This window comes from Suncus etruscus, chromosome 15 (assembly GCF_024139225.1).
Source record: "Suncus etruscus isolate mSunEtr1 chromosome 15, mSunEtr1.pri.cur, whole genome shotgun sequence".
NCBI lineage: Eukaryota > Metazoa > Chordata > Mammalia > Eulipotyphla > Soricidae > Suncus > Suncus etruscus.
In genome coordinates, this window is record NC_064862.1 from 42,054,815 (window position 1) to 42,068,575 (window position 13,761).

The window sequence follows — 13,761 nt, forward strand, 5'->3', positions numbered from 1 at the left end:
CAAGAGGTGTGATGCTTTAGAAGATAAACCAAAGCTAATAAAAATTACCAGCTAATAAAAATAATAATGTTGCCTAAAGTTATATATTTATATATTTAACTGTGAATAGAATGATATGAGACCAAATCACAGAGTAAAACGAGTTTATCAGTAACCACTTCTTAAGAACCAATGAAGTTCAACCAAGTGTGGTTAATTTTGATTAAAATACCAAGGATTATTCGTTCAGACTGCAAAATTAAAATAATCTAAGATTTCACAAAAACTTTATTATAGAGAAACATGAAAACCAGTTAACGAGAGCTTGTGGGAACTAACAGGAAATGTCAAATCACTGGTTAATATATGTATAATCTTACAAATATTTTACTTCTAGAGGCCATCTATATTCCCTTTGAAGAGTGCTCTATTATCTCTCATAAATTTACCCAAAGTGAGAATCACTTCCATATTTCCATAACCTGCCAGCTAGGGTCCTCACAGTTATATATCAGGGCAGGATCTAACTTGACCCACTTTAGGTCAATGACTATCTCTGGCCCATATCTGTTGTGAGGTGGGGTTATCATTAGGGAAGATGATAGAAGTTGATTCTCTAGAGGTGAGGGTGTCAGGTTCAAAGCATACATTTGGCCTCTGTACTGTCCAAGTAAGCATTCTGTAGATGATTGTAAGGGCTAAAAGCAGTGTACTATAAAGTAAGTAGAACAAGATCAGTTGCCCTGAGTTAGATACCATCCAAAGGTATATAGCTGACACATATTAAGAATGACTTAAAGGGGCCCGGAGAGATAGCACAGCGGTGTTTGCCTTGCAAGCAGCTGATCCAGGACCAAAGGTGGTTGGTACGAATCCCGGTGTCCCATATGGTCCCCCGTGCCTGCCAGGAGCTATTTCTGAGCAGACAGCCAGGAGTAACCCCTGAGCACCGCCGAGTGTGACCCAAAAACCAAAAAAAAAAAAAAAGAATGACTTAAAGGTAAGTAAGAAAGCAGCCAGTAAAAATAACAGTGGTAGTTAAGGAATTTGAAAAGCTGGAGCAACAATACAGAGGGTATGAAGTTTGTTTTATGAGCAGCTAAACTGGTCTCAATACATGGCACCCCATATGGTCCTTGGAACCCTCCAGGAGTGATCCTTAGTGCAGATTCAGGATTGAACCTTGGGCACTTCTAGGAATAGCCCCCTAAAAAATTGTGTTAGAGAAGAAATGGTTGGAAGAATCTGTCATATTTAACCTAAAGAAAAATTTACGAGATGTGCTTCTTTTGCTTCAATATGTGAAGGGTTGCTGTCTTCCCTAAAGGATCCTTTACCAAAGGATAAAATATAAAAGTAAGCAGGCTTTGACTAAAAATTAGGGTTAACATCCTTTCCTATAGAGTACTTTAGAAGTAGATTGCCCTATAATGTTCATGATATGAGATCACATGTGAGCAAAACTGTAGAGCTCATGCATGAATTTAGAAATTTCTGAAGTTTATTCCAGTTCTGGAATTCTGTGACCTTGCTGCAAGGACATCTGGCTGACTAGATTGACTGCTATTATAGGAGGAAAAATATCTCCAAGTGTGGTCTGTCAGGTCAAGTATCAGCAGATGCCAAGTGCCCAAACCACCAAGGAACAGCAGGTTGCTCTGATCTTAAGTTAGATCCCTTCCGTTCCAGGCTTCTCAGATCTGTTTGAGACAAGTCTTCCTCAGCTCAAAAGCTCTGGATCATTCAAGCTTCCTACCTCCTGCAGTGTCACCATCTGCTGAAGCAGCCAGTGGGACTCAATTTGCCCACTGAATGGCCAAGCTATAAAACTTATCAGCATTGATCAAAATGCTTAAGATATAGTTCATTTGATAGCAAAGATCAGAATCATGTTCAAAGGACTTCAGATTTGAAAAAAAGTGTAAAATAAAAAATATAAAGGCATATTTTCTTTAATTTGAAAGAGGTTTCTGTAACAACCCAAGAAAAACTGAATGTCAGACATCAGGAAGGGCTGAACTTAAAGAAGGGAAGAGGCTGGGGCATTTGTGAGGCAGTCAACCTCATCAGCAAGAGTTCAAGGCCTTTTACACACCACTAATCATGTGACCTGGCTCTATTCCTCAGAGCTGCTTACTCTCTCCCCTGTGTCTCTTCACTCAAAATCCTTGAGAGACTCTGATTGCTGACCAGTCAATAAACAGTCTGTTTAAATTTCCTATCCATCACCAGACTAATCAACTGTAGCCTGCAGTGTCTGATTATTCTAGGTTGTGCTTAGAACAAGTTAGACTAGAAAGAGAAAATGAGAATTTTCTTGGAAAAAAATGATCAGAATCATGCAATATACAGGTGAGCACAGATCCTGAGTAACCTAACAGTACATGAATTCAACTAGACTATACTAATCTGTTTGACTATATCTATATATGAATATATAAATAAAAATATATATTGAATGTATATTTTAGTTTTAATTTCCTTTTTCTTCCTTCTCTGTGCCTTTTTCTGCTGTTTCCAAAGTAATATTGCTTTGAATGATTCAACAATTTCTCCCAAATAATTATTATGCATATTAGACCAAGTGCCTGTGTGTATAATTCCAAAAAGTTTAGGCAAGAATATTGTATATTTAACTTTGATTACTTGTTATAATTAACTCAGTCATTTGTACCTGTAACAAATAATTACTGAGTGCTTGATTATGAGCACAACTCTCTACAAGAAATAAAGAGGTATAATCTAGGGTTTATATCATTAGGCAGCCTGAAATCTATCTGGGAAATCAAGACATACATTCTATAGCAAATAAATATAGTTGGGGGGTAATTCCTATTATCTCAAAGCTCCATGGGTTTAACCAACTTGTGCTAAAAGAAACTAGATTCTGGGCCGGAGTGATAGCGCAGAGGCAGGGAGTTTGTCTTGCATGTGGCTGACCCAGGAAGGACCTTAGTTCCATCCCCCGGTGTCCCATATGGTCCCCCAAGCCAGGAGCAATTTCTGAGCGCATAGCCAGGAGTAACCCCTGAGCATCACCGGGTGTGGCCCCCAAACCAAAAATAAACAAACAAACAAACAAACAAATAAATAAAAGAAACTAGGTTCAACTCATTCATGTTAGCTGAACACAAATCAACATCTTCATTCTGCGCAATAGCATCACTGTCTCTCCACAGCACTTAACTATAGAGAATTGAAGTGTTTTTCAGTTTGTTATGCTCAGTTTGATTAATTAACATGCAGAATAAAGCTGTCATTCAAAAACATTTTTTTATACAATCCGGGTGACAAGTATAGAGCAAGGAAGCATTTTACCTGCTGTCTCTAAGGAATGATGCTATCCTCCTGTTTATCCCAAGATAAGACTCAGTGTAAGTTAGTCTAAAATAATTAATCTACTTTCTATCTGAAAAAAAAAAGATAGTCTTTTTTGGTCTTTATTGTTTTCTTGCTTCTACTTTTAGAAATAAAATTGCAAGGGCTACTTCTCTTGGTCTCCTAGGGAAAAAAACTCTTGCTACCCCCACCCTGAGTAGAATAATATCAGCATCTACTCTAGTAGAGATCTAGTCTAATGTCTGATCTCCACCTTTGTACAAAGTGGTTAGTCTACCACTCTTTCTCTTGGCTCCCACACAGATTCAGTTAACAAACACCACCAGTCTTGCTCCAAATATGCTCTAGAGGAAGGGCTGTAAGAAAATCTGCAGAATAGCCATCCTAACCTTCATCAACTTACAAGTTCATCTGAAGAGAGAAGGAGCCCACTAGAGCACTTCTTTAATTCACATAAAATCTTATTTTGTATAGAATTAAATAAAATATATTAACTTTGGGAGGAATTGATAACTTTCAAAAAAAAAGGTAAGAGACTTAATATAAAAATGGGTGATGAGTATAAAAATAGAACTCACATTAAGAGAAATTCAAATAAGAGGCAACCAGCAATAACACTGAAAATAAAAAAATAACATTTAAGACAACTCTGAGGTCATTTTTGCATTGAAGAAAAATAATAAATTGAATAAGGACAATATTTCTGATGGTTGAGGAACAGATTATCCATGAAATATATGTAGATAAAAATGAGTACAGACATTCCAGAAAATTTGAAAGTATTTAGTGAGTCTAATACAGCTAGAATTTTAACCCATATAAACTTCTTCTATAAGGATAAGCTCAAGGAGGATTATTTCAGTGTAATTCTTGGTAGTGTCAAATGGAACTATAGGTTCCCACTACAAAGAGAAGTGATATGAGCATTTTATGGAATACTATGCAGCATTCTAAATAACAAAGCCAATGTGTGTTTAACGTGAGTAGTTCTTAGTAACATAGTATTGAATAGTGACTGTAAGAACTAGATTGGGTTGTATATTGTAATGATATTTATATTTGTTCAAAGCATGTGCACAAAATGGCACTCCCCCAGAAACTACAGAAGTATCTGATAAGTATAGTTAGATCTTCAAGATGTTTTTGTTGTTGTTAATATTAGATAAATACTTATGTACATATATATGCACTATAGATAGGTACAGACAAGAACATACCTATATTAAGGGTACAAAAATATCTAAAGTGGGGCCGGGCGGTGGCGCTGGAGGTAAGGTGCCTGCCTTACCTGCGCTAGCCTAGGAGACGGACCGTGGTTCGATTCCCCGGCGTCCCATATGGTCCCCCAAGCCAGGAGCGACTTCTAAGCGCATAGCCAGGAGTAACCCCTGAGCGTCACCGGGTGTGGCCCAAAAACCAAAAAAAAAAAAAAAAAAAAAAAAAAAAAAAAAAAAGAAAATGGGCCGGGTAGGTGGCGCTGGAGGTAAGGTGTCTGCCTTGCAAGCGCTAGCCAAGGAAGGACCGCGGTTCGATCCCCCGGCGTCCCATATGGTCCCCCCCAAGCCAGGGGCGATTTCTGAGCACATAGCCAGGAGTAACCCCTGAGCGTCAAACGGGTGTGGCCCAAAAACCAAAAAAAAAAAAAAAAAAAAAAAAAAAAAAAAAAAAAAAAATATCTAAAGTCATGATTTCTTCTGACATAGTCATTAACTATTAGAATGGAACTTTCTCAAGTAAAATTACTTCATAAAGTTCTATTTTACACAATAGAACATCTACTCTCTACATTCTGGCTTTATATTCACTAAGTAACTTTCTGAAGTCTGAAAGTTTTTTATGTACCTGGTTGCCTGAGAATGCAGAAAGAGGGCTTCCCTAAAGAACTAAATGAAGAGGCCAGAGATACAGTATGTGAATTGGGCACTAACCTTCAATATGGTAGATCCAGTTTTTATCCTCAGTATTTTGAGTTAATCCCTCCAGCACTGCCAGAAGTAAGCTTTAGGCACCATCCAGTATGAACCCAAGATAGATAGATAAATAAATAGAGAAAGAAAGAAAGAAAGAAAGAAAGAAAGAAAGAAAGAAAGAAAGAAAGAAAGAAAGAAAGAAAGAAAGAAAGAAAGAAAGAAAGAAAGAAAGAAAGAAAGAAAGAAAGAAAGAAAGAAAGAAAGAAAGAAAGAAAAGAAAGAAAGAAAGAAAGAAGAAAGAAAGAAAGAAAAGAAAGAAAGAAAAGAAAGAAGAAAGAAAGAAAGAAAGAAAGAAAGAAAGAAAGAAAGAAAGAAAGAGAAAAAGAGGAAAGAAGGAAAGGGAAGGAAGAAGAAAGAATGAAAAGAAAGAAGAAAATGAAAAGAAAGAAAGAAGAAGGAAAGAAAGAAAAAGAAAAAGAAAGAAACAGAGAAAGAAAAAAGGGAGAAAGAAAAAAAAGAAGAAACTGAATTTATATTTTTAGAAAAATATCTGGTCAGATATAAATTAACATAAAATTAACTATAAATTAACATAGAAACAGGGAGAGTGGAATGATAAGATGTCCAGGATTTGATGTAAAAATACTTCAGCAAAGATTAAAACACAAATTCAACAAATGGATATAATGTAAAATTTTGACTGAATCTTATTGATAAACTATATAGGGAATATATACCTATGCAAATGACAAATTTTAAAAATATATGATTTCATATTTTTAGGCATTGAAAATATTTGATGTAATCTGACTTCTCTATTTTGGGAAGTAGAAATTTACAGCTGTATTTTAAAAATAGTTTTGTTTTTAAACATAAAGGAAAGCAATCTATAAAGTGACAATCTCCAAATTACTTATAAACATGTAATTGATGCCCACTCTTAGTAAAATAATAATTTAGGACTGATGTGATAGTTTAAATGGTTGGAGTGCATGAGTGATATTTGGAGGCTCTTATTTTGATCCTCAGAATCACAATTCCCCAAGTATTAGCATATGTGCCCCTTGTTGCTCCTACTAGCACCTCATTGCTGAGCCTAAGCATTAAACTTTCAGGTCCACACAGCTAGACCAAGTATTTATAGTAGTGGCTCAGAGGACCCCAAGCATGTTTTACAAACTGCCTTTTAATAATAATAACAATAAGTGCATTTCCCATTTTGCAGAGAAAGGATTTGAATAGTCTTCCTCAAAGAAGAAATACAGATGGCCAAAGGACACATGAAAAAATGCTCTGTGTAACTAAGATGCAAATCAAAGCAATGCTGAAATATCATCTCCCACCACAGAGACTGGCCCATATCAAAAAGAACAAGAACAACTAATATTGGTGTGGATGTGGGGAGAAAGGGACTCTCGCTGACTGCTGATGGGAATGTTGACTAGTCCAGGCTTTCTTTTTTCACAATATGGACATACAAAACAAAACAAAACAAAAACAAAAAAAAATCCCTAGGAATTTAGTTTCCATTTGACCCAACAATTCCACTTCTTAGGTCCAAAGACCCAAGGGCCCCAAAACAAAATGGAGAAAAGATATCTGCACCCATTAATTATTGCACCTATATATTATTGCACCCATATATTACCCAAAATAGACAAAACAATCGAAGTGTCCAAGAATAGATAACTGGATAAAGAAACTATGGTGCAGATACACAATGGCATACTATTTGGCCATAAAAAGAGAACATAAGCCATGAAATGTATTGCTATGTGGAGAGAACTAGAAAGTATTATGCTAAGTGAAGTTAGTCAGAGGGAGCAAGACCAACACAGAATTATTTCTTTCATATGCAGGATATAAAGAGACATAATGATGGAATAAAAAATACCCCAAAATAACAGAAACATGTGAACTGGTATTCATGAGGAAATAAGGCCCTTGGGAAGGTTGGAGGATGGGTGTGGGTGGGAAATACCTATGATGTAGAAAAGGTTTCAACCAAGAGGAGAAGGTGAAGCTGAGAGGTGGCAAAGTGTTATTTATGAAACCCTATCAACAATAGTACTGCAGGGCCCGGAGAGATAGCACAGTGGTGTTTGCCTTGCAAGCAGCCGATCTAGGATCAAAGGTGGTTGGTTGGAATCCCAGTGTCCCATATGGTCTCCTGTGCCTGCCAGGAGCTATTTCTGAGCAGACAGCCAGGAGTAACCCCTGAGCACCGTTGGGTGTGCCCCCCCCCAAAAAAACCCCCAAAAACAATAGTACTGCAAACCACAGCACAAATATATATATATGTATATGTATGTGTATATATATAGATATAGATAGATAGATATAGATATATATAAGCACCTCTTATACAAGCAAACTGGTGGAATGAAAATAGGTTGGGGTGGCATTGGTGGAGGGAGGAAGTGGACATTGTTGAAGGGACTGGTGTTAAAATATTGTATGCCTTAAGTCCAGTTATGAATAACTTATTTCATGATGACCATATAAAACAAATCAAAAAATGAAAGTACTTTTCCCACTTTAATAATATTTGCTATATCAAGTTAATACAGTGATGTTGATATGCTCATTAAAAAGTATTGTGCTCCACAGCGGTGTTTGCCTTGCAAGCAGCCGATTCAGGACCTAAGGTGGTTGGTTCGAATCCGAGTGTCCTATATGGTCCCCAGTGCCTGCCAGGAGCTATTTCTGAGCAGACAGCCAGGAGTAACCCCTGAGCACTGCTCAGGTTTTTGGGTGTGGCCCAAAAACCAAAAAAAATAAAAAAATAATAAAAGTATTGTGCTCCAATTTTACCCCAAGTAATAAGTGCCTAGCAGTTAGCCAAGTTAGAAGGACAATATATTATAAAATACAAACTGTAAGTGAGCATAAAACATTATTGCATTTTATACCCATAAAAATCTCACCACAGAGCAAGCAGTATTGCCAGCCAGCATTTATAGTTGGAAAATTGAAGCTCATATTTTTGATATGTGTGAGGCACACACAAAATGCTAGGGTAGGATTTGAACCCTTGGGGTTACAACCACGTCCACAGTTCTTGTCTCTGAGATTTCAGGTTGTCTTCTCCTATCAGTAGATTCAGTTAGTAAATCTGATGCCACTAAATCTTTAAAAATGGCAAATTGGGGGCCCGGAGAGATAGCACAGTGGCGTTTGCCTTGCAAGCAGCCGATCCAGGACCAAAGGTGGTTGGTTCGAATCCCGGTGTCCCATATGGTCCCCCGTGCCTGCCAGGAGCTATCTCTGAGCAGACAGCCAGGAGTAACCCCTGAGCATCACCGGGTGTGGCCCAAAAACCAAAAAAAAAAAAAAAAAAGGCAAATTGTTTTGATATCCAAGGAAAGGATAAACTCTTTCTTTAAGCCCCTCTCCCACATTTTCAAAAGTGGTAATAGATTTTGTGAAGAATGAATCTGAAGAAAAAAGTCACCCTCTGGTTTTGGGAGATGATCAGCTACTTGTAGCCTCTCGCATGTTGTAGAAAAAAAAACCAAACTGTATACATATTCGTCAGACAGATGTGATTGATTTGATAGTTGCCTTTTATCCAAACATTCAAACATGCACTGGGTAGATATTAGTGGCTGGGTCAAAAAGACAGTTCTGGTATGAACTATTTATACTTAATTGGCCTCTGTCTGTGTAGTTGTGCCAAGTATTTTAAGATTTTTCACTGGTTATTCTTTTTTTGGGAAGAAATTTGTTCAGAGCTGGAATGGGACGAAACAGGAACATGGAATACTCTGTCTTCCCTTTAGACTATGCCACTCTTTAAAAAAAAACAAAGTTTATTGAAATCATTGTGATTTATGAAGATCTTGATAGTTGGGTTTTAGACATACATTGTTTCAGAACCAATTCCACCATCAGTGTTGACCTTCCTCCGCCAATGTGCCCAGAGTGTATCCCATGCTACCACCACCCTCTTCGAGACAGTCAACACAACAGGCCTGCTAATTTTGGTTGTTAAAGTTTGCGTTTCATGATTTCATTGCTGTTATTTTCATTGCTGATGTGGTTCTTCAGTTCTGTTCTTGCTTATTACTATCAATGCATCTGAGACCTCTTTGCTTCTGTCCCCCATCCTTTCCTATTTGTATTTCTCTTCCTTCACTCAATTTTTTCCCTTCTTCTCACTATACTCTGGGGCCTACCAAGTTCTCAACAACCCCCATTTAAACAATTGCATTTCTTCATGCAGTTATTCTAAATATTACATATAAGTGATATCATTCTGTATTTATCCTTCTTCTTCTGGCTTACTTACTTCATTTAACCAAATATCTTCCAGTTCTATCCATGTTGCAACAAATTGCATGATTACATCATTCCTAACAACTATTAGTATTCCATTGTATAAATGTTCATGATGCACTCATCTGTTGTTGAACATCTTTGTTGATTCCAACTCTTATCTGTTGTATTGGCTGCTGTAATGAATAGCAGTGTGCATACATCCTTTTGACTGCCTGTTTTTCTATTCTAGAGATGGATACCAAAAAGTGGGATTGCTGAGTCATATGGTAGTTTGATTCTGAGTTTACTGAGAATCCTCCACACTGTTTTCCATAGGACTTGGATAAGATTTTCTCTTTCAGCACATTTCTACCAACACAAATTGTTCCCAATATTTTTGATATGTGCCATATTCACTGATGTAAGGTTGTCTCTCTCATTATTGTCTTGATTTGGAGTTCCCTAATGATAAGTGATGATGAGCATTTTTATGTGCCTGTTGGCCATCTATTGGTCTTCCTCAGAGAAGTGTCTTTTCATTTCCTCTCCTCATTTTTTGATGGGATTTTTAGTTTAGTGGAAGGTAACCTTTGTGAGTACTTTGTATATACTAGATATCAATACTTTCAACACAGTCAATTCTAGGTGGATCAAAGACCTTGAAATTAAATTTTAATCCATAAAGTTCAATAGACAGGACATTTTAAGACTTAGATGTCAAAGGAATTTTCAATGATAGGAGACCAATGGCAAGGGCTATAGAATGAAATCTGAATAAAAGGGAGTACAACAAAACAAATGAACATTGGTAAAGGGATAGGTTTTGGAACACTGTTTGATTGAAACCCAACTATCAAGTTTTTAACTTTATATCTCATGATTATTTAATTAAAAATACAGTGTTATCCATTTTTTAAAAAATAAAAAGGTTCTGTATGGCAGGGACTGAAGTGATAGCACAGTTAACTAGGGCATTTGCCTTGCCCATGGCCAACCTGGGTTTGTTCCCTGGCATCCCATATCATCCCCAAGCTTTCCAGGAGAAATTTCTGAGTGCAGAGCTAGAAGTAACCCTGAGGGCCACCAGATACTGTGCAAGAGCAAAAAAAATTCTTTTTTCTGTATGGCAAAAGAAACATTAGCTAAAAATAAAAGACAGCTGAGTGGAAAAAAATATTTTCACTCAACTTCTCAGATAAAGTGTTGAAATCTAGGACTCAAAGAGTACTCACAAAACCTAGACCCCACAAAACTGACCCCTCACTAGCAAAGAATTTGGACTTTTAAAAATTGAATCACCATGAATTACAAATATAAAAATATTTATTATTGTTTCAGATTTACATTATTCCAACACCAATCCCTTCACTGGTGTCTATTACCAACCATCAATGGCTCCAGTTTTCCCCCTGCTCCTAAGTCTGACTTTCTGGCAGACACATTTCCCCTGTCCTTTTGTCCTACTGTGTTTTTCCCTAATTTATCCACCCCCTGTCCTCAACCCAATGGCAAGCTTCATACTGAAGACCAGTTCTCCTGCTCTTTGTTTCTATTGCCCTTGGCCATTAGGATAGTCTCTTACAAAGTTTCTTTATATACCACATATGAAAGAGATCATTCTGAATCTGTTCCTCTCCCTCTGACTGACTTCACTCAACATGCATGATACTCTCTAGATTCTTATATGTTGCAGAAAATTGCATGATGTCATCTTTTCTTACAGCCAAGTAGTAGAATTGGGCTTTTTGGCTTTTTATAATTTAACATTGCTCTTTATCTTTTAGATTCTCATTTAAATCACAGTCTTGCTTTAGCCTATACCAAAGAGCCAAAATTTTTAACTGTGAGAGTCAGAGAGCCACACCACACAGTGACCTGCCAAAACAGACCAACACTCACACAAAAGCATCTAATTTTAAAAATAATATATGAAACACAGATTGCATTTTGCCATTTTGAGTGAGGGTCAAAATCCTGCAGTGATGGTAAGGGTGTGTTGCGTCCTCCACACTAAGAACTAACGGCAAGATGTGACACAGCATGTGACACACGGGTTCCCTTCCACCCCCATGCTCGCTGGCCCGTGCAGTTGTTTCCATGGATGGGAGACGGGAGGACGCAGCCTGGGGTATGGGGGGACCACGCGTTCGGAGATCTCTCCTCAGAGGTCCCTCCTCAGAAGCAGCAGAACAAAATCCAAACTTGGCAAAGAGCCACAGTATACAAAATAATGATAAGAGGCAAAGAGCCTCATTCATTTTGGCCAGGAGCCGCATGCTCGCCACCCCTGCAATAGACATTATGATGCATTCTACTATGTGGTCATATGTCACAGTTGTGATGTCACAATGAACATTAAGTTGTGCCAATACTATGAGATCATAATTCACCACTATTACATCACAATGAACATTAGGATGCACACTGCTATAAGGTCATTATGTTTGTGATTTTATGCACCCATCTATGAGGTCATAACTCATGATTGTGACGCCACAGAATCCTTTATGATGTGCCACCATTATTAGGTCATATTTCATGATTGTGACATCACAATGGACATTATGATGCACACCGCTATGAGGTAATAATTCAAGTTTGTGTTGTCACAGTAGACATTATGAGATGGGCCACTATGTCATCATAAATCATGATTGTGACTTCACAATGGTCATTATGATGTGTTCCACTATGAGGTCATAATTATTGCGATATCACAATGGACTTTATGATGAACATCACTATGAGGACATAATCAATGATTGCAGCTCACAATGGACATTTTTTGTTTTGTTTTGTTTTTTTGAGCCACACCCATTTGACGCTCAGGGATTACTCCTGGCTATGCGCTCAGAAATCGCCCCTGGCTTGGGGGGACCATATGGGACACCGGGGGATTGAACCACGGTCTGTCCTACGCTAGCGCTTGCAAAGCAGACACCTTACCTCTAGCACCACCTTCCCGGCCCCCACAATGGACATTTTGATGAGTACCTGTATGGTTGTGCACAACTCATGGGTGTGATGCCACAGAATTCTTTATGATGTGCCACCACTATAATGTCATATTTTATAATTGTGACATCAAAATGTACATTATGATGCACACCACTATGTGGTCATAATTCACAATTCTGACATCACTGTGTACTTTATGTTGCAGCACTGCTATGAGGTCATCATTCATGATTGTGACTTCATAATGGGCATTATGATGCAAATCACTATGAGTCATCATTCATGTTGGTGACCACACAGGATCCATTTTATGGTGCACCATACTACAGGTCACATATCACTATTGTGACATCATAATGGATATTACGATGCACGTCACTATGACATCATAATTCACGAGTGTGAAGTTGCAGTAATTTATGATGCACCACCATGATGAGGTCATCGTGGTGGGGCACACGTATCAATAATTCTTGATTGTGGCATAAGAATGGACATTTTGATGCTCACTTCTATGAAGTCATAATTCATGGATGTGTTGGCACAGAATCTCTTTAGATGTGCCACCACTATGAGGTCATATTTTGTGATTGTGACATCATAATGAATACTACTATGCGCCACCACTATGATAGCATAATTTTTATTGCAACATCGCAAAGAACAGCATGATGCATGCCACTATGAAGTCATAATTCAAGTTTCTGATGTCACGATAGACATTAGGAGGCTGACCACTATGTTGTCATACTTTATGATTGTGACTTCCTAATGGTCATTAGGATGAGTGTCACTATGAGGTCATAATTAAGCATTGTGATGTGACAATGAACATTAGGATGCACACTGCTATAAGGACATGATTAATGATTGCAGCATTACAATGGGCATTTTGATGCGTATCTCTATGAAGTCATAATTCAAGCTTGTGACATCATCATAGACATCATAGACAATGATGTATCATAGTACTACAAGATCATATTTCAGTATTCTGACTTCACAATGTATTATCTGATGTTTAACCACTATGAGGACATAATTCATGATTGTGGCAGGACAATGGACATTTGGCTGCACACATCTTTGTGCATCATGATTTATGGCTGTGACATCACAGAATTTTTTAGGATGCACCACCATTATAAGGTCATAATTCACCATTGTGATATCAGATATACATTAACTTGCACACCACTCCTGAGCTACAATTCAAGTTGTGATATCACAATGTACATTAACTTGCACACCACTCTGCAGTCATAATTCAAGTTGTGACATCACTATATACATTATGATGCACAATATACGAGGT